Source organism: Athene cunicularia, assembly GCF_003259725.1.
Source record: "Athene cunicularia isolate RWA chromosome 1 unlocalized genomic scaffold, athCun1 chr1_part2, whole genome shotgun sequence".
Taxonomy (NCBI): Eukaryota; Metazoa; Chordata; class Aves; order Strigiformes; family Strigidae; genus Athene; species Athene cunicularia.
The window spans coordinates 13419855-13441973 of NW_020799092.1; the positions used below are offsets into that span (position 1 = coordinate 13419855).

The 22119-nt window shown below is 44.4% G+C and overlaps 1 protein-coding gene across 5 annotated transcripts in view; it reads right to left on the reverse strand.

Moving 5' to 3' along the window:
* Window positions 1-22119, reverse strand: part of IQSEC3 (IQ motif and Sec7 domain 3) — a 103627-nt gene that overhangs the window by 34039 nt on the left and 47469 nt on the right. For 4 of the 5 annotated variants that reach the window (XM_026868401.1, XM_026868405.1, XM_026868404.1 and 1 more), the window contains exon 3: window positions 4864-5152. The exons of the other annotated variant lie outside the window; for it this stretch is intronic. The gene's annotated coding sequence lies outside the window, so the exon portion shown is untranslated. The remainder of the gene's footprint in view (window positions 1-4863; window positions 5153-22119) is intronic. 5 annotated transcript variants of the gene reach the window in all.

The window sequence follows — 22119 nt, forward strand, 5'->3', positions numbered from 1 at the left end:
GGCCAGGCCCAGGCACCTTCCCGGGACCCAGTTTGGCACAGGGGGACCCCAGGGCCCACTGGGCATCCGCCACCCCTGTTCCCCCCGCAGCCGGCAGGGCAGGGTGGTGGGTGCCCCCCTGCACCCCACGCTCCCTCCTCCACGTGTCGCGATGCCACACTCACCGTCTCTCACCAGGGAAGTGCCGGTGGGTGTCTGGGCGCAGCCCTGGGCACACCGGGATGCTCCCAGCATCTGTGCTGCTCGAGGAGCGGGGGCAGAGGAGCTCCGCTCCCCCAGGCCTGGTGCCCTCCCTGTCCCCCACTGTCCCCCGCCGGCCCCAGGTCGCTGCCTCACTCACCTGGCAGGGCAGAGCCAGGGGCTGCTGCCAGCGCATCCTCTCCTCTCCTTGTCCTTTCCTATTTCCCTCTCTGGAAATGAAGTAGGGACCCTTTGCCTCGTGCTCAAGCATAAGTTATGCTTCTATTTTCTGTTTGCCTTGCTCTTGAATTCACATCTGTCCAAAGCAAGCATCAAAGCCCAGCACTAAGAAATGCTAGCAATATGCTTAGCAATGGTGTTGGCCACTGCAGTTGTAAAAGCAGCTGGCTCAGACTTCCCTAATTTAAAAACTTTGGCCGAATACTTGCCTTGCTGCCCTCCCAGAAAGGGTCTGCAGAACTGGTGCTAAAAATCAACCACACATTGATTATGGATTCAGGTACATTTACCACAGGACCTGTCAGTAGGCTTTTTGGATAAACAAGGTCTCTGCTTATCCCCAGAGTCTGATGTGACAGGAAAGAGGAATACAGGGACAAAAGAAGATTCTGGGTACCAAGTACAAGGGTTTTGCTGGGGTTCTTCGTCATTCTTTCCAAAATTACCATCTTAAATCCCACCATAAAACCATCACTCCTGCCACATCTCTTCAACATTGGCCATCCTGGAAAGAGACCGAGCAATCCCTTGGTCCTTCCCTTCAGGAGGAAGGCTCATGCAGATAAATGCAAATTAAACCAATAACTTGCACAGGCCCAACCCACACAGTTATTACTGACGACTGATGGTGAGCACTTAATATATCTGGTTGATGAAAATGTAGAGCTAATTGTGTTGGGAGGGAAAGAGGAACAAATGGGAGGGACAGACACAGATATCTGAGGGACAGAATAATAGTAAAATGCAAAATAAGGCAGAAGCAAGAGCCTTATAATTATCTGAGGTTTCCAAGGAGGTGACAGCCATTCTGAAAACATGAAATTCATATACTCTGATCTTATTAGGGCCAAGACAAGATGTCATTGCTGATCTGATGTAAAAGGCCAGTTTATCTCATGCAAGAACAGTTCCCGAAAAGGCACTTTAATAACTACTAAGAGGAGAGATCCTTCCAAAAGTCTAAAGGAACGGTGCAAGCTGTCAGTACTTTGATAAAACATCACCAGCTTTTTGCAGTCCATTATCTCAGTTCTCCCAAAGGTCTATGGCATTAAAGAGCAGAACAAGATGTAAAGTGAGAGGACTCCCAACCTAGTCTGTTCTCCAGCTCAGACCAGGTGTGTAAGGACAGGTTCTGCTATCCTGCCCTGTCCAAAGCAAGGGGAGTCCTACAGTGTTTTGCAGCTGGGATAACAAGAACCATGGACTGGTTTGAAGGATGCTTGAGAAAACTGGCAAAGCCAGAAGCAGCACCCGCATAGAGAAGCGCCCTCTCCACCCTTGCTCGGTAGGAGTGGGTTTCTGTCTCTCTCTCCTTGATGTAGCCCAGCCATTTACTGTTTACTGATGTCTAAGACATTCACATTTGCTATCAGGTCAAGCTAAGTGACACTCCAGAGGAATTAAGGGTTTCATACAGCTGTGGCCTGTTTTCTTCCTCTCAAGGGGGGGAAAGGGCATCCATTAGCACCACAGCAGTCACAGGTAATGGAGATGTATGTCTGGCTTGCTGGAGGAACCTTCTCTTCCCATTTGAGAGGTGAGGAAGGCCAGACATGATTGGCCTTCTCTCACTCCTAATAAACCCTATGAATCACAAGTAATTGCCTACTTAAAGCTACTCTTCTCCAGGGAATGATCCGACAGCCAGCACCAAAGGAAGGGAAAAGCAGGAGGGGGGTCAGGGGGATTTAAAAGAATAATTAGCTTAATACATTTCTGGGCCTCAATATGAACACTCAGTCTGAGCAATTCAGACCTTGTGGGTGAAGTAGAAATGGCTGGGAAATATCCATTGCCATGAGGGACTGCACATGAAGGAAGCTTTAACAAGATCAGCCTAAGGCAAGCCAAAGTGCCAGGCCTGGATATGGCCAAACATTTGAGGTGCATACCCTGTGGCTTTGTTGCCCATAGGCATAAATTCATAAATCTGCCAGGAGAGAATGGTCCTGACCTTACTCTCAGTTAGCACTGATTTTCTACCCAGGTTGTCACTGACCATGGTGGCATGCAAGAAGAGAATCAGGCTCAGTGACAGAATCTGAGTCACTCAAGTCAATGCATGCATTGTAAAAAATAATAATAATAAAAAAAACCATATTGAGCATACATGTTCTCTATCACCCATTCTTAACAAATCTCCCTCCCACCAACCTTTCACAATGGAAGGCCACTGCTATAAGGGCCATGTGTTAATGGGATGTTTTCCTTCATCCACTGGACATCTGCCACCCTTCAGCACAGCAGAAGAGTATGTACAACTGAAAGCATGTTCCTCTCTCTTGTGATCCCCTCCATTTTCCCAGCATTACAATAGAGTCTAAATATGGGGGAACTTTAGCACTTGAGTTTCCTTTCCAACCTACCAGCATAGTGTACTTCTGCTCTGCACATTGTCAGCATACTCTGTTTCATGGGATAGAGAGCAAGGAGAGCCATGACCCCACTCGCCTACCCTCTAGTATGGTGCTGAGGGACAACGACTGGTAGATGACCTGCACCTTCAAGCCCTGCAGAGGAGACTGTACCCTACTCTCCTTCCTTACCAGCACTCAGTTCTCTCCCAAAAGGCAAATGTGATTTCAACTGTACTGTGAGACTAAAAATCTCTCCTTCCACCTGTTTTTCTTACTGTAAGTTCTATTAATGTGTTACAGTTTGTGCTATGACTAGAGAACTACTGAGACAGTGCTGTGAGGGTTCTATTGCCCTTATTCCCACTCAAGGGAACTACCTGACAAGTAAATTGATAGGAATACCTATGAAGACACATACTAGAGTGCAAGACTGGAAGAATTAATACTCTTCACTCCTTGAAAATCTCCCCTTCAGGAGCTGAAGGCAATCCACTAAGGAGACCCATCAGTCTGGAGTAGCACACATACTATAAGCCCCCTTTGCTGTGAGAAAAGTGGTGTCACCTCTAAGATAGGCTAGGTCCCTGCAAGGTCAGTACTGCAAGGCACCAGAATTTAATGAACGAGCATCTAACATGTCTCTCTGTCTCACATGCATCCAGGGCAGGTCTGGCCTCTGCTGCAAGAACAGTGATATGACAACATGACCTTAAAGTTAAAATAACACAGGACAGACACTCCCCATGACAAATCAGAGCAGCTCTAGGACATCGAGGAGGCTAAGCCCATATATATAGCAGCAAGATCTGGCCCACCCTGAGGATATGTCACATTAGTTTGTGAAGCCAGTTAATTAGTCTCTCTTGTTTCTTTTCCTAGTGTGAAGGAAGAATTCTGTCCAAGTTGAGTATGCAGTATTTTAGGAAGGACAGAGCTAAAGAGCCAAAGTTTCTCTTCTGCTCAGAAATTTATTGGGTCATTGATCTGACATGTGCTTAGGGACAATAGCAATACCTTGAGGGAAGTGGCAGAGAGATGTCACAGAAGCAGCAGCTTCTTCTGGGGGAACCTCATAAGCTGAGATCCTTCATCTGCAACAGCACAGCTCCCACCAAATTCTCCCACTAATGTAATGTGGATCACTGTCACTAGTGTTTGCTTGTCCTCCTCATCTCACATACTGCGAGATCTGCATATCAAACAGCCATTCCAGCAAGAAGTCAGAAATTATTCTTTAGGTTTTATTTTGCACAACAGCTCTCCTGGGCTGCAATCTGCGGAGATGCAGGGGGGAGCATGTTCCACCTCATTACCTTTGAGCAAGGAGGCCAGCTACTATTAACCCCTGTCCCGCTATCCCCTGCTGGGAGCCCATCAGGAGATGAAGCTGAAGATGGGTATAGGCTGTAGCCTCAGGCACAGGAGGTAAGGCTTGCAATTTCAAGGACTGAGTAATTTTCTCTCAGCCTGGTAAACCTGCCTGTCTTTTCAGCATCCATTGCTGGATTGAAGGCAGTGATGGTAGCAATACACTAACATTGTGGTACTGTGCAGGACACTCATTGAATAAAGCCCACTTCTCCTGAAAGCTCATGCTTTGTAGAGGCTAATGCAGAAGTGTACTAGGGGCCTGCCCAGCAAGATCCAAGAGGGCAAGATGGCTCTTGGAGACCTCTCCCACAAAGGAGGTCTTTTGGGACAATCAGTTGCTGGGAGCCCTACAGGCACTGTATGCTTGTAAGCAAGGCAGTATCTCTAGATGCCACTGCTCTTGGCTACTCACAACCTGTCTCTAAGCCTACAGTCACAACTGAGTATCTGGGTCCATTTTGGACCACAGAACCCAGGCAACAAGGAGCAGAGCCCAGCAGCTTTGGGTGAAAGGGTGTCGCAGTCAGAGGTGGGGAAGCTACTTCCTCCATCAGCCCCATGTAGCCAAAGGGCCAGGCCTGCTCAGGCAGGTCAAAAGCTCAAGGTGAACAAAAGGCTAAAGTATTTGCTGAAAGATGTCCCACCACAGTGCGAATGCAGTCCCACCCACCCCATCCCCTTCTCCCACAGCCTGAGGAGGAAGCCTCTGTACCTGTTTATTCTTTAGGTCAAGGGAGAGCTCATAATCGGAGGCAGCTGCATGGGAACACGAGGCCGTCCCTTTGCTGCGCTGCACTCTCACTGGGGAGCCCGTGTGGTGGAGGCTCGCCTTCTGCACCAGAGGGGAACACCCCGCTGCCTGCTCTTCTTGGAGCTCCGCATGCTGGGCTTTTAGCGTCAGGGTGTCGGACCTGCCTTCCTGGCCACTCTGTCTGCCGGCCTCCTTCGGATCCTCCGTTTCACACACGGCTTTCTTGCTTGTGGAACCGCTGGGATCGTCACTGTGAACAAAATGCAACGTTTCGCTTTTTTTATTTGCTTTTATTATATTTTATTTATGATTATGTTTATTGTCGTTTGCTATGCTCATTCACTGAGCTGCATTTTAAATGTTTTGGGAGCCTGGGCTGTGAGGGTTCTCTCTCAGCGACTAGTAGTTTGATGCAGCCAAATCCCTGATCCCTCCCTCCTTAAGAGCAGGCACCTGTGCTGCACACACTGTATGAACCAGTCTTGTCTTTGCTAGAGCTGCCTGGCTGCCTCTGCTCAAGGTACTGCAGTTGGAAGTGAGGGGACAAAGAGGGTGTCATGGCCTACTGACACCTGTCCTGCTCTCTGGAGCAGCTAGCATCTGGTAGTCACCCTTGTGCCCTTGCTGCCTACTGCTCAGCATCTCCCTGTACATCCCAGAGTCCCATCTGGCATGGAGTCTGGATCCCAAGGTTCCAGCTTTCTCCTGGAGTTTCTAAAGGCATGTGGGAAATGGGACAGGGGCAGCTGAATGTTGCAGAGTTTCCAGAGGACCTATTGGAGACCTGAGAGTATAAAGATGCAACAGAGACAGCCAGCTCTGAGATCCTGACTCTTTAAAGCCTGTCTGCAATACAGCTTGAATGAAAGAAGACATTTCTTTCTGACCCACAGTTTGCTGTGCCATTGAGATCTTGTGGAGAAAGAAGAACACTCTTTTCTCCTGTCAGCTACAGCAGTAATTGTGTGAAACCAGGGCCTCACAACAGTACACTCTGAGAGCTGACATGTTGCTCCAGACAGGATGGGATTAGCATATGTCTGTCTGATCCATTGAAGTGCTGAGGAAGTCTGTTGTTAACCTCTCCTGCCAAATGTTTTCCAAAATCATCCAATTTCAAACAAGATTTTGGTATTCTGGGGGACTGTTTGAATCATGGGAGTGTTTGTTTGTTACATTAGTCTCCTTCCAATGGCTACAGAGGAATAAATAAGGATTTTCAAGAGTGCAGGCCAGTCTGCATGGACTCTGCACAGACATATGCACTGGATACACCAGACACAGCTCCACTGGCTTCCAGGGGATGAGTATTTAGCTGAGAGCAAGATCTAGTTTGGAAATAATTACTACAGAACCAATGCATTTAATTCCATTGAAACTAAGGATGTGTACTGTCTCACATATTTAAACACCATTAAATTATTTAATTAACTTCTGAATCATATTTCTTTTACATGGATTTGCTCCATGTACAACCAGTTCTGCTGTCATATAGATAAGAAATAATTTTATGATTGGTGTTGTTGTCAGAGCAAAATCAGGGAAATTAGATATGATTTTCTGTACTGTCCATATTACCTTGAAGCATTTAAGTCTCATGTTCAAAAGTGCTGTAAGCACTTAATAGATGAAGTCTTCTAACTGTAAATAGACTTTGCCTCCTAAGCCTCGGAGCACTTTTGCATACTTACTAGTACTTTAAAAGGATGTTTACTGTCTCCAGTTGTAGCTCTTCTGTTCAGTAGATTTAACAATCAAGCTTAAAAATATTCCCAGAGTTTCTAAGAGGGTTCCAAATCTGATGAGCCAAAGACAGTATCACAACTTCAAAACTAAGAAAGATGAAGGATTTAAAGGTAGAAAGTTTCTTCTTTTATACTCATGCATGTAGTCACCAGTTAGACTTAAAAAACAAATTCACAGAAGAAACCAGTCTCTTACATAAGCACTATATAACCAACTTTGTCAAAGCATATTAAAATGACATGTCTGCATACTCATCAATCAGGAAACACCACCATTAAAATGAGGCATAAAACTGTTCTTTTAGGTTGTACACCTTATAAAATCTTTCCTTGTTCTATTCCTGATACTATACAATTGAATACTCTTTTTCTACACCTAAAGATGTACATGTAAAGTATGTACCCATTTTTAACTCCCTCTGTTCTATGTCCATCCACATTGAAGTAAACATTAATAAAAGACTTTTCCTTCACATCTCTCACTGTAACATTTTCATTGGCAGCCTCTGTTCTATCCATTCTCATTTTAACGAGCAGAGCAGTATTTTTTATCCTCAGCTCAAGGGATGACCAGGTGACATAGACTTGATCACATTTTCATTGAAGTGCATGCCAAAAGTCTCACAAGTATTTCAGTGGGAGCCGGACTGTGCCCTATAAAGCAATTTCAGCTAGACGCATAAGCTCTGATTCAGCAAGACACATATACCAAATTGCTCTGCTGAGTCAAGGCCACAGTGCACAGTGTGTTATGCAGACTCTCTTTAGGGCAGATCAGGGCCCAAGGCAGTAGACTAGAGAGCTAGTTGACTTCTCTTGCAGCATGAATGGACTCTAAATGCCAGCAAATATTCCCCGACATAATGGTCCTCTAAACACTTGCACATATGCTTAACTCTGTTTTTCTGAAGACCTCCACTGACTGATAGTAGTAGAATGTGAAGTGTGTGCATAAGAGTTTGCAGCATTCAGGCCTGTTGCTATGTAAGGCTGTACACCACCTCTAGTGTATGCTACCTATTTGGTTTTCTGTTGCACGCCGTTTAGAGTCTGAGTGAGTAACATTCACAATGACAGGATATCTTGCATGCACTGCTAATACAGAAGAAAAACCAGCAGGCTTTTGTAGAATCACAGAATAACCTAGACTGGGATGGAAGGCTGGAGGTCTCTATTCCAACTCCCTGCTCAAAGCAGGGCCATTTTGAAAGACAAATAAGGTTGATCTGGGCCTTCTTCAGTCAACTTTTTAATATCTCCAGACATGAAGATTTCTTGGGCTCTCTGGAAAGCCTTGTCAGGGCCCTTAGTGCACTAACAGACCTTAATGGCCTGACCAGCCTCATCTGGGGTGCCTACAAATATCCCCTGCACAGTTTCCCTTTTCAGCCCAGCCCAGAACAGTCAGTCCTCACCCCAGAAACACTGTAAGAGTGCTGGTCTCCAGCTCTGCTACAGCCTTCCCCTTTCCATGGCCATGGACCCACTTGATCTGGACTCTGACATGTAGACTGACTCCCCAGCTTGATGTTGGACCTTCCTCATCACCATGGACTCACCTGTTGAACCCAGACTGGGCTGTCTGACCTTAGGTACCCTCACTGGACCTGATTCTTACCCAGGCCAATGACACAGAGAATGCTGGACCAACCCAAAATGCTCAGAAGTCAGCTTTAACCTCATTAGGCATTTAGGTTATTCCTCAAGACACAGGAGACTCTTAAGACTGCAAGCACTAAGTGCACACACACATTGTCACAGATGTGTGAGAAGCAGCACCACCAAGCTCAGTGCTCCCACTCACAGTGAATTAAAGTCCCTAATGACACTGTGGTAGGATAAGCTAACCACACACATAACCTTGCCTTCCTCCTCCATGCATGCTCTCAGCCCAGTCAATAAACCCATACAGAATGTATCGTGCTCATGTATGGAATTTTCTGAGAGTCAAAACTTGGTCAAATAAAAATCAGATTTCACTGAAGCACTCAATGGCATTTTTCAGCTGATGTTTTTATGCTAAATATAAACTTTTTTAACCCCTTCTGGTTTAGCTGTTGTGCTGTTCAGAAAGCAATAGCAAATACTCTTGCTAAAGTGGGAATAGTTTCTACATGGTTTTTGTGGAAAAAAAATGGCTGAACCACTTTTACTTAGTGAGAAAAAAAGGCTCCAAAAAAATATGAACCTACTTCACCTTTCGGTAAGACATCAAACCTGGGAAATTTCAGCTTCAGCTGGTAAACTTTAATGACTTATAAGCAGTGGAAAAAAAGGGGTAAAGACAGAGTTTACTTAGCAGCCTGAATGTCAGCATTACAGCCCTATGGTTACACTTACGACTCTCTATTCCTCCCAGGTTTACTCCCATCTTGAACCTGTTTCTGAGGAAATGGTATGGGGAGGCTTATTCTCTCTTGTCCAGTAGCAGCAAATGATGAAGCCCCCATATGAGAGACAAAATGCACTGCTAAAGATCAAAGCTGATGCTGCAGTGAAATATAGGCTAGAACCTTAACGAACCTGATCTTCCCCCTCTGTCCTGAGTGACACAGTTGATTTGCATTGACAGGGCACAGTTTTTGTTAGTAAGTGAAGGCTCAGGAGCTTTTATAATCATAGTAACAAAAAAAAACAACAGTAAGAAAAGTAAGTAGGGCAAGGATAGACATAACAGCATGGAAGATCTAGGGAAAAGGAAAAGTTATTAAGTAAATTATGGGGATCCACTGGCTTTCCCTTGCCCAGTGAGCAATCAACCTCCCTGGTTGTGGGATGAAGGAAGGGAATGGAGCTATTACACATTCTGTTTCTTGGATAAGAAAATTTTTCTAACTACTTGTAATAATTGAAAGTCCCATGCAGAGTCCAAGTTGTGAATCCCAATGTCCTGGCCAAACTCCAACTAGGTTAATTTAGTTCTGTATCCCAGTGTCACTCCTGCAGTTTAAACTGTCACCAGTGTTCTTTACTTGCTGTCCTAAAGTATCATATACCACTATCTTTCACAGTTTTTACAGCTACTCTTGCATGATAAATGAAGCAATTTTCTGCTAGTCATTCAATCAGGTAGGGAAGGTTTGTAATTTTTTTGAATTCTGTTTGATTGAAAGTTGTGATATTAATGTAAATCACTTGCAATCAGATAAAAAAGGAAGACTACAAAGTCAGCTGTTCTGTTCTTCCTAGTTGTTCCTACATGACTTTTATGACCCATGGCAACTAGCTTAGTCATTATTACAAATAGATTCCATCTGTTGTAGAAAACATCTCTCATGTTTCAGATATCTCCTGCTACTCTTGCACTGCTGACTTGTATATACCTGCTGCAGATAGAAACCAATTTATTAACAAAGATGGTGCCTAAAGACAATCTGACTCAGGGCTTATATGAAATACTACAGCTAGTTTAGCATTGCAAAACAGGGATATCAGGGTTCTGGGCTGAATCCTAGTGTTTATTTCAAGAAAGCAGGATGGTGAAAAAGATGTCACTGAGACAGTTAAGCTGGGCACTCATAAATATCTTTGTCTAGCATGGCTAAGCAAGATTTCTGACATTTAGCTTCTATGTGCAGATTTCTCAAGAAGATTTTCTACAAGGAGTACACTGAAGGAAGGGTGTAGGGAGATGACAGAGGAAAAATGGTATTATGTAGAGGTTTTTTAATTACTTTCTCTTTTCTCCATTCCTGGTATTTTGGAAACCTGAAGTCCAAATCAATGATACTAAATTATCAAAGCAGAGAAGCCCACCTGCCCATTTCTAGTAGTATCAGCTCCATGTGTCTGTAAAGAGCTGTTGTATCATACTCTGTCCTGGGAGAGATTTGACTGCTTTTCAGTTCCTACAGTATCAGGATATGCATGTCCTTGCATACTGCATACACACATTTCCAGTTTGGCAAGGATCTGTGCTTCTGTCGGCTGTGGAGCTGAACCATGATTATCTGTCGGATCTTGACTGTCAGGCTTAAACATTCCCATACCTGATGACTTGAGAAATAACACACAGCCCCTTCCCCCTGAAATTTTCAAGACAATTTCAAGTTAGACCTGTAGGCAGGAACACAGAAGCTGGATGCTCCAGACATTACATTCCTTTGTCCTGCTGTCAAATACCAGAATTAGTTCACAGTCAAAGAATTTTCAGAACTCTCAGAAAGGTGTTTACAGGGAGCTGAGTGACTAAACGGGGCTTTAGGACCAGGAAAATCACTCTTCTCAAGGACAGTAATGTTAGTCCTGTAAGAAATTAAAACTGAACTTTCTGAATGATCACTCCAGAGCTACACAGCTCCCACATGGTCAAGACACAAAACTCATCTCTTTGCTCCTACAAGAAGAAAAATTATTGCAGATAAATAAGAGCAATAACAGAGTAACAAAACCAGCAATGGCTCCTCTGGACTTGGACAGCGGTGTAAGACACCAGTCACTCAAGAAGAGGATGCTCATATACAGGTATAGTTGTTATGCAAAAATATCTAGCTAATTGGATAGGAGGAAGCTATGAGTGTGAGGTGTTACAAAAGTACTACAGAGGCTGATCTCACCTCTTCTTTGTGTCCCTGTGTCACTTTGGGAGAAGATCACATTGCTGTTTCCCATGTGTAATTTACCAAACACTTTCTTCATGGTATTCAAGGTCAGCGTGCAGGACTGTGACCTGTAACTGAGGTAAAGACTACATGGACAAGGACCACAGAAATTTATTAATCATTTTCACAGAGCTCTTTATGAGGATCAGTTTCTTATTATATATATGCTGCTCTAAAGTGCTGTAGGTGGTTAGTATTATCATGGCCTGAGAGCCATATAAGACTTCAAAGCTTCAGAGATGTCACAATAAAAAACCCTTACAAAGTGTCATATGGAGAACTAGGAAGAGGTCACTAGCTAATGCCAAGAGAATGGAGGGCAGACCCCAAATCTGCAAGAACCTGTGCTCCCTCTGTCTTAAGACATTTCAGCATTTCCTCTGTCCTCTCTCCTCTCCCTGCTCAAAAAAAAAAAAAAAAAAAAAAAAAAAAAAATTCATTTCAGTGTTCCCTGAGGACACCCATAACATATGGTGAATGGGTTGATCAGAATTCAATGAAAAAAAATGGCTGAGACAGGCTTGGTAATATATTATGGGATCTTTTCAAGGTTCAGAGATTTCTGACATCCTGAGAGTCTGAGTGCAAAATAATTGTTTCTGATTTGCTTTAAAGTTCAGGTTTTAGGGAGACTTGGAGTCAGTGCTCTCTGCGAACATGCTGAAAATGATAGAAGGCAAAAGTATCTCCTGCCAGAGAGGCAGGGAACTTGGAACTTGATCTTGGCAAATCATCCTCTGCCAGCCAAGCTGCAGCTTTCTCAGACAGTCTCCCCCAACACAGACAAATATAGGAACAAGATTCTGATTTTGTCTACATTCACGTAACACCTTGCAAAGCAGTGGCATCAATCCATCTTCTCACACTAGTTTTACCCAAGAGGAATTAATGATAATTAGCCAAAGCTCATTACCCATCCCAGAATATATTACTTGTTTCATAAAAAGGCTGGCACACACACCTGTAAAATAGATTTGACAGTACAGTATGGTATATTAGAAATCAATTAAATTTAACACCCTTTAGCACAGACTGAACCAGGCAACATTTTTTCAACATTGTACAAAGTGGTTTTGGTGAGATGTATATTAAGCAGACAGAAAATGTAATAATACTAGAAAACGCCTCATGTCCCACAGGGTCCAACGTGCCAAACTCCATTTCAGATTTGGTACTTAAACATGATCCCCATGTGCTGTATAATTCCCATGTTGTTCTGGTGTTGTGCCTCTTGCTACAGAACAGCACTACAGGAGCTAAAATTTTCTGATGCATCCCATGTCCTCATGGTGCAAAGATAATTGCCCAGGAGTCAGTCTGGGCTGGCTGCCTGTCTAAGGGCCAGGATCTCCATGACTAACTTCAGTCACCTGAGGACTAGGATCTCTGCTTTTTCAGGGAGACACACAGGCTCCTCCAGAGGGTGACTTGGAACAGCTAAGGCAGCTCCAACTGTATGAGAAGTGGTGTTTGTGGTGCAAGGCTGGCTGTGCTGGGTGGTGCGGTTGTCACACAGTCTTCCTCTTGTAGTTCCTAGGTGTGTCTGAGTGACACCTCAGAATGACTTGGGCCACCTCTCGGGCACACCCCTCTTTCCTCCTCCCTTCCTGGCCATGCTTCCTGTTTCACCAGCATCAGGAGCACTGTGCTCAGCTTAGTAAGTACAGCCCTTTTCTCAGCTGCCCATCACACCTTGGTGCTTGACCCCCCAAGCTGGTTGCTGCACTGCCTCTGCAGGTTGGACTAGGAGGCAGTCTCACAGCCTGCCACTGCAAAGGGGGTTACTTGTGGCTGTGTCAAACAGGGCACTTGTGCTTATCACTGAGGAGTGAAAAGTACCAAGTGGACAGTGAAGGCATAGGGGGGCTCTGTTCTGCACGGTTTAATTACTTTTATTTTAACCCTCGACCTCTCTTGCCTCTGCAATGTTTTGTAAACATGACCTTTTAGGGAAGGAAAAAACAGATGGCATCCTGCATTAGTGTAACTGCCCGCTCAGCACCCCAGGAAAGAGAAACTTGGCTTCTCAGCAGCAGCCTTTCTGCCACTTCAACTCAGATCTCTTGGCTCCTCATCCCTGAGGCAGGTTTGAACATCACCAGATTCGCTGACAAAAGTCTGCCGGTGCAATCATGCAGAAGATAGAATTTCACTGCTAAAATGAGATTAATTCAGGGCTGGGAGGCAGCAGAGCCTATACAAGGCAAGGAAACCTTGCATACCCCCTCAGCCCATCGCTCTCCTATTCCAACTGTCTGTGAGCTGGTGAGGGATGCAACTCTTGGCATTTTATAGACCTAGGCAAGGGCTTCCATGGTCTTTTTTTTTCCACCTGCTATGACAGACCCTAGGTTGGACTGCACCTCTGGGTTCCTTCCTCAGTGATTGGGGTAATTGATTTCTGAAGGCAGTGAGTGAGGCGCTTCACAGGAAGATCTTCATGTAACACAGATAAATTTTGTTTCTGTTCTCAAATATCACCTCAGCTATTTAATCTCTTGTGATCACGGCAGCCCAATAGAAGGCCACTGCTTGTGTCAAACCAAGGAGAAGGAAACCCAGTCCTCCTCCACGTAAAGGGTAACACAGCCTCAAATCACCAACCTCAATACAGACAGTCCATACACTATTCACCAGCTTTAGGAAATCAGATATGATTCAGATTTTTAACTTTGCCAGTGTGTTCAGATCTAGAGCTTTAGGTTGGCCTATGGCTGAAGACCAAGATAGAAACAGCATGGTTAGCATTCCTTCTTCCTTTCCCCAATCCAGTGACCACCCCCACAGCCTTATGCAGCAGGCACAAAGATCTACTTTTCCAAGTTCTAACCTATTTTGTCACTGCTGCTTCACTCACACTCTGATCCAATTCATGCCACTTCTCTTCCCTGAGGCCTTAATCCCTTTTATCTTTCTTCATTCCCATTTGGAAAAGAGGATGTCTTAGCAGCTTCCACATTTGGTCATACAAACCCATATTCTCCTAGGGCCACTTAAAATTTTCTTCCCTATGAGGAATGAAAATGATTCCCATCCCTATACTTTGTACTCAGACATGGACCTTCTGGGACAGGATCATTAACAAAAATCGGAGTTTGCCTTGACACAACCAATCCTACTGTGTTGCTGAGCAGAACTATGGCTGGTGCTAAATGAGATTATGCCAATGGATTGCACCAAAGTCAGTGGCAGATCTAGCCAAATATGCTATATTTTAAGACAGTATGTAACATGCTTATCAGATCCAGTTGTGCTATAACAGCACAGCAATACTTTTCACAGTGCAATTCTGCACCATCCATTTCTGTGCATCTTGACCTACTACTCTCACATTAGTGTATTCTGGGAAATTAGAGGCATCTGTTTTCTTTTGCCAGTCACCCCAGAAGACATGTACCAGCAATGTGTACATAGGGTAGCCTATCCCCATCTTCCCTCTTTCCTTTGGAATGAGAGAGATTGCAGTCAATCCACATACACAGACAATAATAACAGCATCATAACCTGTTTACAGGAAATCAGCAACATACCAGTGTGGGACATGACAAAGGTGACACTTGGCTCTTGTCACTAGGCAAATACAGTTCCCGGTGGGTTGATGGTAGTCTGTGTACAGAAAGAACCAAAGTGCCAAACAGAGATGGTTAAAAGTTACTATAACACACTTCCAAATTGTGTGACCAGTTAGGCTCTTCAGTCTCAAAAGAAGAATCCCACTGAACTCAGCTCCTGTTTATGTCTTGATGCTTTTCCTCAGGATGATGTTTCCTCACAGAAGATGGACTAGTCTCCTGTTCTTCTGCAGTTTCTGAACAGGCCAGGTGACAGTCCTGAAAATCTCCCAACTTTTTTATACTCTTTCCCTCAGCTATCTAGCTGTTCACAGAGCCCAGATAGAACAGCCTGAGCATCTGTATAGTGTGTTCCTCTTCACCATCTCAGACTCTTTAGTTCTTCCTGGAGCATATGTAACCCTGCCAGGGCCACATGCAAAAGAAGGAGCCCTGGAGCACTGACATGCTTTTCCCAAAGGAAAGCTTATTGTATTTGAGAACAGAGCCTGCCCCACAGAGGTGGTCAGAAGATGAACCTGCACAGGAGTGAGTTAGTGTTGCAGAGCACAGAAAAGACAAAAGGCCTTTGGATTGATATCACACTATGAGAAAATGTGTAATAAAAGGCCACAGTCTCTTTGTTGTCACTGCCAAAGAATGCTGGCATGAACAGGAATATTCCAGCCAAGGGACCTGCTCATTTATCTCGTTCATAAATTTTGTACCCTCCAGTTTCTTCTTTTGGTTCCACTGTTTTTTAACTTCTAGCTTTTCCTGCTTCTTCTTTGGTATTCCCCTTCTCTCTATAGCATGTTTGCCATTCATTTTCCTTACAATAGCACTGATATCTTTGCTGGGGTGAGTCTGTCTCTCTTTCTTTCTTTCTCATTGGCTCTTTCTTCCATCTCTTTGCCTTATCTGTCTCTGCATTGTAAACCATAAACAAGTGTGTGGACAGAGGGTCCACAGAAACCACCTGTCAAGTTCAACAGAACACACCTTAGTGTACAAAAGATCTGGAGTGGCCTAATTTGGGGTGTGGGTGCATCTTGACTGATGCAGATCAGGTCAGATGGTATCAGCAGAGGATTAGAATGAATGGTGGGAGCTCTACCACAGTCCATCTGCTATTACTTTATCAACCGTCTGTGCCTGTTTTCCAGTGCTAGATACAGGACTATTCCAAAGCTGTCACAGCCTCTTTTCATGCATCTCTGTGGCATTATCACACAGAATACACAGGATACGGCAGGTGTTTATGCTGCATTCCACTGGTACCAAGAAGCTGCCATGTTACAGGCAGGGAGTTTTTTGCAATACAAGAGACAGAACATGAGGATCATCTGAAAGCCAGGAGTGAATCACCTAGTATTAAAGCAACTAACTGATCTCAGTAGCTGTTGAAAGTGGTTCCCACAGCTGTAAGGTAGGCTATGATTGATTCTTTCACTGACACTGCTGTGGCCCAAGAAATGTCACATGTGGGAGAAGAGTAACTGAATCCAAGTCTGAAGTCCTCTAGGGCAGGACCTTTGTAAGAAACAGCAGCAACAGGGGAAAATGAAGGACTGGAAAACATGTGGCCGGGCAATGGCTGGATACAGCTTCATGCTCTCAGAAAACATATGTCTGATGGGTATCCTTGCAGTTTCAAAAGAGGATAGTTCAGATAGGCTTTCTTTGGCCTATCTCTCCTGCCATCTTCCTCCTTCCTGAAGAAAGGTGTTGACAGAGGCAAACAAAACAACTAGTGTGACTCTAGTTTCTGCCAGAGATTTTTTTTTCCTTTTGAAGAGCCTATCTATTCCTCTCTTCCCCATCCTCACATTCCCCAAACTTGCCTGAAAGTGGCTGCAACAACTGTTGGAGAGAAGGAGCAGAGAAATGCCTGTGTGGGAGTGCCAAAACGACCCGGTGGATCTCCTTTACAGGACTGAAATGATGCATCTGAAATTCACCTTCTGCTTCTTTCATTCCTCCCAGGTCATAGTACCAGAAGAACTGCCAACTATACTTCCTTGCCAACTATACCCCCTTTCAAGACATTCTCAAGGTTGTTGGTAACTATGATGTTAAGAATGTTCTCTAAACATTTTTTTGATTATAATTGTGTTTCCATATTTCCCCTAAATCTACAGACACTAAATACCTTTGTGGTTCTGGACCTAGGCTCCTGCAAAGCAATTAAAGCTGCTAGTCCCGACTTTAAAAGCACCCATAAAAAGAGAGGAATCTACTCACTCCCAAGTTTAGGAAGAGTTCAAATCTGGGTCTAGACATTACTTCTCCCCCAAAAATCTGTGTCAGACTAAAATCAACACTCTGACGACTGTAAGTCTGGTGAATATTTATGTGAACTTTGCCGACCCATCCCTGCCTGTTTGCTACATCCCCACAAACTCCAGTTGTAGTATCTTGAACAGGATTAGTAAGTCTACAGGGAGGAAAGAGTAAGAAGTAGGTGAGCTGTTAAGAAACAGAGAGAAATCATCTCTTCATGCCTGTGATCTCAATAAGGAAAAGAAATTAGAAAAGAGGCACAAACAGGATGTGCTAACGAAGTGGAAATGTTGTTCAAACTTCTCCTGTGTGTTTCCATAAACAATGTTGTGGAGGACTTTAGCACAAATGAAAGAAGTTAAAGAGTCTTATATAGGAAGTCGTCTGTCCTCAGAGCACACAAGGCACAGACCATGGTTGTAGAGGCTTGCTTTGCACTGGCATGTCCAGGTGCTGTAAGCCTGACCTGGAGTGCTCTCTATTAAGAATCAGAGGAAAATTCTGTCTCTGTGGTCCACTAATTGTAGGAGCTTGTAAGTGACACTGCCAGTTGGGGGCCAACTAGTTAGACTCGTTATGCTGGTTTGTGTGATAGGTTATAGATCTGATTTGATACAGACTAGAATTGTTATCATGTTTTTTCACACCTGGGCCAGAGCTACAGAGTACCTGAGCTGAGGGGACACACTAACCTCCAGATTATATATCCAATATCCTGCCAGCAATCTTAAATCAGAAAGGCTAATTTCCTATTTCATGAACTGGATTTGCATTCTTTCTGTAAGGCAAGGTCAGACAAAATATTGGGTAGCTCAGTTGTTTTTCTGTAATACTTAAAGCATTATGGATACTGGTGGAAAATCATCATTCCCCACCTGTTTTTTATAAAGATGCTTCAGCAGTATCTAAAAGAAGAATTGACTTGGAGAGCAGTTCAGTTCTCATAAACTTCATGGACCTCAGCCTTAAGGGGTATTGCATTCACAATCCAAACAAGGTCTTGTAGATTTCTCAGGAGGATCTAACTGTTAGAGGATACAGAGTGACTCAAGGCCAAAGTGAGAGCTGTACTGGGAGGAGAAATGCTCCTAGACTCCTGCAGTAGCCAAAGAGGGACATGATGCTGTGATTGCAGTGGATAATATTCATGGCTCTTTTGTGCCAATGCCTTCTAGCATGATTTCATAGGACAAAGAACAAACGCATGTTCAGTGGAAACAGTGAGTTCGGGTAAAGAGACATGAAGAGTCAGAGACAGAAGACCTCCAGAAGTAAATGAAATCAGATTTTTGTTTTTAACCATGTGATGCTCAGAGAGCTGGGAAGAAAGATGTCTGAAGGTTTGACTTCAAAGAAGTGTTCAAAATCTATCCATCCACTTTTCACCCTCCCACATGCAAAATGGAGCAATAAGCACAAAGGACCTCTTCCAGCAGGAACACATATTTCTGTGAGTACTTTGGTTGTCAAAAGTGGAGCAAGAGGGAATTTCACCAGAACTGCAAGGCAGACTGGCTTGGAGGTTTAGCCAATGGCTTACATGTCTCCCTGCCACTAATTGGTGCTGAGATGCCAGGCAGTAACCAATCTGTGACAGTGACTAATCCAGCAGGCACTTTAGAAATGAGTACACAGCTGTTTGATGTCTAAACTATATTGAGTTACAATTTAATTGGTCTGTAATCATGAAGTAAACAGTTGCCAGTTGCACTAATCGTGTTTCAACCCTGATTTAAGCAGCAGTCTCCCTACTGGAAAGTGAGAAAATGTTATGGGAAAATATGAGCAGAATTTGCCCAACTTTTTCATAGGTGTTTCCATAGATGTTTCAGACCCTAGCCCTTCTGCTCAGTACACATCCAAGCCCTTCCAGGAGACTCTGTTCAGATCCCTGACCTCTCCTCTTCCTGGGACATCCCTTTGTCTCCTTTGACTTAAAAGCAAGTCAGGTCTCATCTGCACTTCTTCCAGATAGGAAGGTCCTTCTCTCTCCCACAAACACAGGTGGAACATCCTCCTGTCCCAAAGAGTTATCTGGCATCTGATCCTGCCCTTCACACAAATGTACCCAGATCCTCCCCAGTCTCCTCTGAGACATGATCCTTCAGCCCTCCGGTGCTATCTCCATGTTCATTGCCAAAATGGACCTGCACCAGGTGCTTAAAGTTTTGTGTAGAACTTTTCCCATCACTGGAACAGAGGTGATTTTCTGCTGATTTCCTATTCAGCACTGCAGGCAAGCCAGAGGCAGGCTCCGAAAAGCCTGTGAAAGGCAACTGAATGAATATACTGTTCCCTCCAATTGTGACTCCATCATTTCCTCTCATTACTCTAATAGAAACAAATCTTTCTCATCTCAGCCCTATTACCTCACACAAAAGAAAATGGTATGTAATCCTGTTAGAGCTGGGCTGCTGCTGGACACATTTTAAGGTCATTGTTCTGGGATGCCAGTCTCCACTGTGTGAGACTGGGAGAAATGGGAAATGCAATTACTAGGCTATTCAAATCCCTAGAATGAAGCCCTGCCATTAACAGGCAGAAGCCAGCAAGAAAAAGAGCAGTTGCTTTATGAAATTATAGGGTTTGGCTAAATCAGAGTCTAATCAGCACCTCGGTAAAGGAGCAGGGTTAGCTCCTACTGCCATCCATGGAGTCTCCACATTCCCCTCAACCTCATCTTTGGCATCCCCAGCAGAAGCCCAACCTGCAATATGGGTTATGGTCATGAAGCCAGTGGTGTACAAGTCCAGTGGAGACAGTGGTGGTCCATATCCATGATTTACACTGCACTTTGAAATGGGAAAGCCTTAGAGTTCAGCAACAGGAATGTGCCTGCTGCTGCCATCACCTCATACTGTACTTTGAGCTTCTTGGGGGCAGAATCTCTGATCAAATCTGTCTCCTAATATTCATGGCTACAGCACCAGTCTTGCTGATTGCTGGTGCAACCCAGCTAAGCAACCAGGTGAGAAATTTGCACTGCTAAACTCATGGAACTGTAATCCCTCCACAAGGAATTCACATGCTGGAGGAGAGAAGGGGGCTAGCACCGCTTGTGACAGTCAGTGAAGCAAAGCAGAACAATACAAGTGGGAATAATTGCAACCACCTCATTGAGTTAGCTTCTACTGAGTGGTTAGACACTGACATGTTCCTAATCATTCTCATCCAGATGAAGCCAAGGCATTTTTTAGCTGGATGGGTAGCAAAGAAAAAGTCAGAAATCTTGCAGGACAAACATTAGGGAAGACCACACAAGAACAACAATGACCATCACAAACCACAAGCAGAGACAGACTTCTGTCCCAGACTGTTCCTGAAAGCCAACCTCCTACTGTTATGACTTGTGTTTCCTTCTCCTTCTGTCCCACACTTGAGCTGTATGGCTGCTCTTGCTGGTCTCTCCTGCAGTCAGGCAGTGACTCCTCTTACTGCCTTGATGTCCCTCTTTATCTTCACCTTCCCTGCTGTGTTACCCTCCTGCTGCCCATGTTCCTTCAGTGTCCCGAAGGATTTCTGTCCCACAAGATAAGGCTGTGTTCTTGCTGAAAGCAGGACCATTTTTGCAGATCCCAGAAGGAAGCAATGTGGGCTGATGTAAGGTTCCTGGTAAAGGAGGAGAAAGCAGCTGATCACCACTGGAGTCTCTGAGTCCCTTGAAGAGACGAGAGTCACTTCCCTGTTTATGCTCTTTATTAGTCCCTATTCTCTTTAATCGGCTTAAACTGATGAGCCGAGGCAGCGGTAGGGATCAGCCAGGCTGTTTAATTAAAGGATTGCAGCTCAGCCCTGCAGTTTGGGGGTTTGTGTAAATGAGCTGCAAGTACATTATTTAATCTGCTGCACAGAGAGGAGTTGGGGCATTAATGAAGCAAACTCTAATTAAAACTAGACGGCTGATGGTTATTAGTGGCATCAGTTCTGACAGGATTTATCTCATTTAGGGAAACGCCTGATCATAGAGGGGGGAAAGAAAGAATAAACCCGAGCTGGTTTATCAAATTCACCACAGCATCACTTGTGATTCTCTGTCCATTCAGTGGGGCTCAGGAGAGCTGCACAGGGAGCCCCTGTGTCCCAGGCTCTCCCATCAGGAGCCCTGATGAGCTTATTTAGGAATATGCCTGGCTCACTCAGGAACTGATTGCCTATTCAGGCTGTCTGACCCACATATTTCAGTCTTGATTGACTTTTGTTCTGCCTTGGTTCAATGAGGAGCCTGGTTATGATTTGTGCAGGGTGATAGGCTCTGTAAATGATCTGATGAGCTTCTCCCAGCAGCATACTGAGCCAATCCAGAGCAGCACAGCTATCAGGTATGGACATCAGCTCCATGGTGACCCTGTGTTTTTCCCTCTCTGCCATTTTTTTGTTCTACTCACTGCATTGTATATGTAACTTTGGGTATGAAGGAAGCTTATGGCTGACTGCAGGACCTGGCAGAAGCTCAGAAGTGTTTTCTGGCCAGCATAAAGCTGATGGGTGAGTTTAATAGTCCTGCATGTGCTCTGCCTTTCTTCTGGCACAATGTGGGAAGTAGACCTTCTCTTCTTGCTTGAGACAGTCACATAGAGAGATCTCCTATAAAAGCTGATCTGTTTCAAAAAGCAAAAATTCTGTGTGCCTGTTTCTTACCTTCAAATAGCTATGGTGGATTCAACCACCTATATCTCTACATAGAATGTAGTGTCACACACAGACAAATTCAGGACTTCTATTGGGGTCTGGGGGCATAAGAAATGGAGAGGACAAAAGAAAGCCTTGGGAAAAAAGTAAGGAAAGCAGGAGGCCTGAAGAATGGGACAAGCTACAAAAGACATAAAATGGACAGACATAGACCAGTATGAGAAGCTCTTTAACTGGAAGCCCAAATGAAACATGCCATAGGGTTCTTTGTCATTCATTCCTAAGTTTGACTTTCCTGGCTCAGACTCATCTTTGGATGCAACTTGCCAAAGTGGTTAAATTACTGAAACAAATTACTGCTTCCTCTTCAATTTACCTGCTAAAGCTCAGGTGAGAAATTTGGTGGTT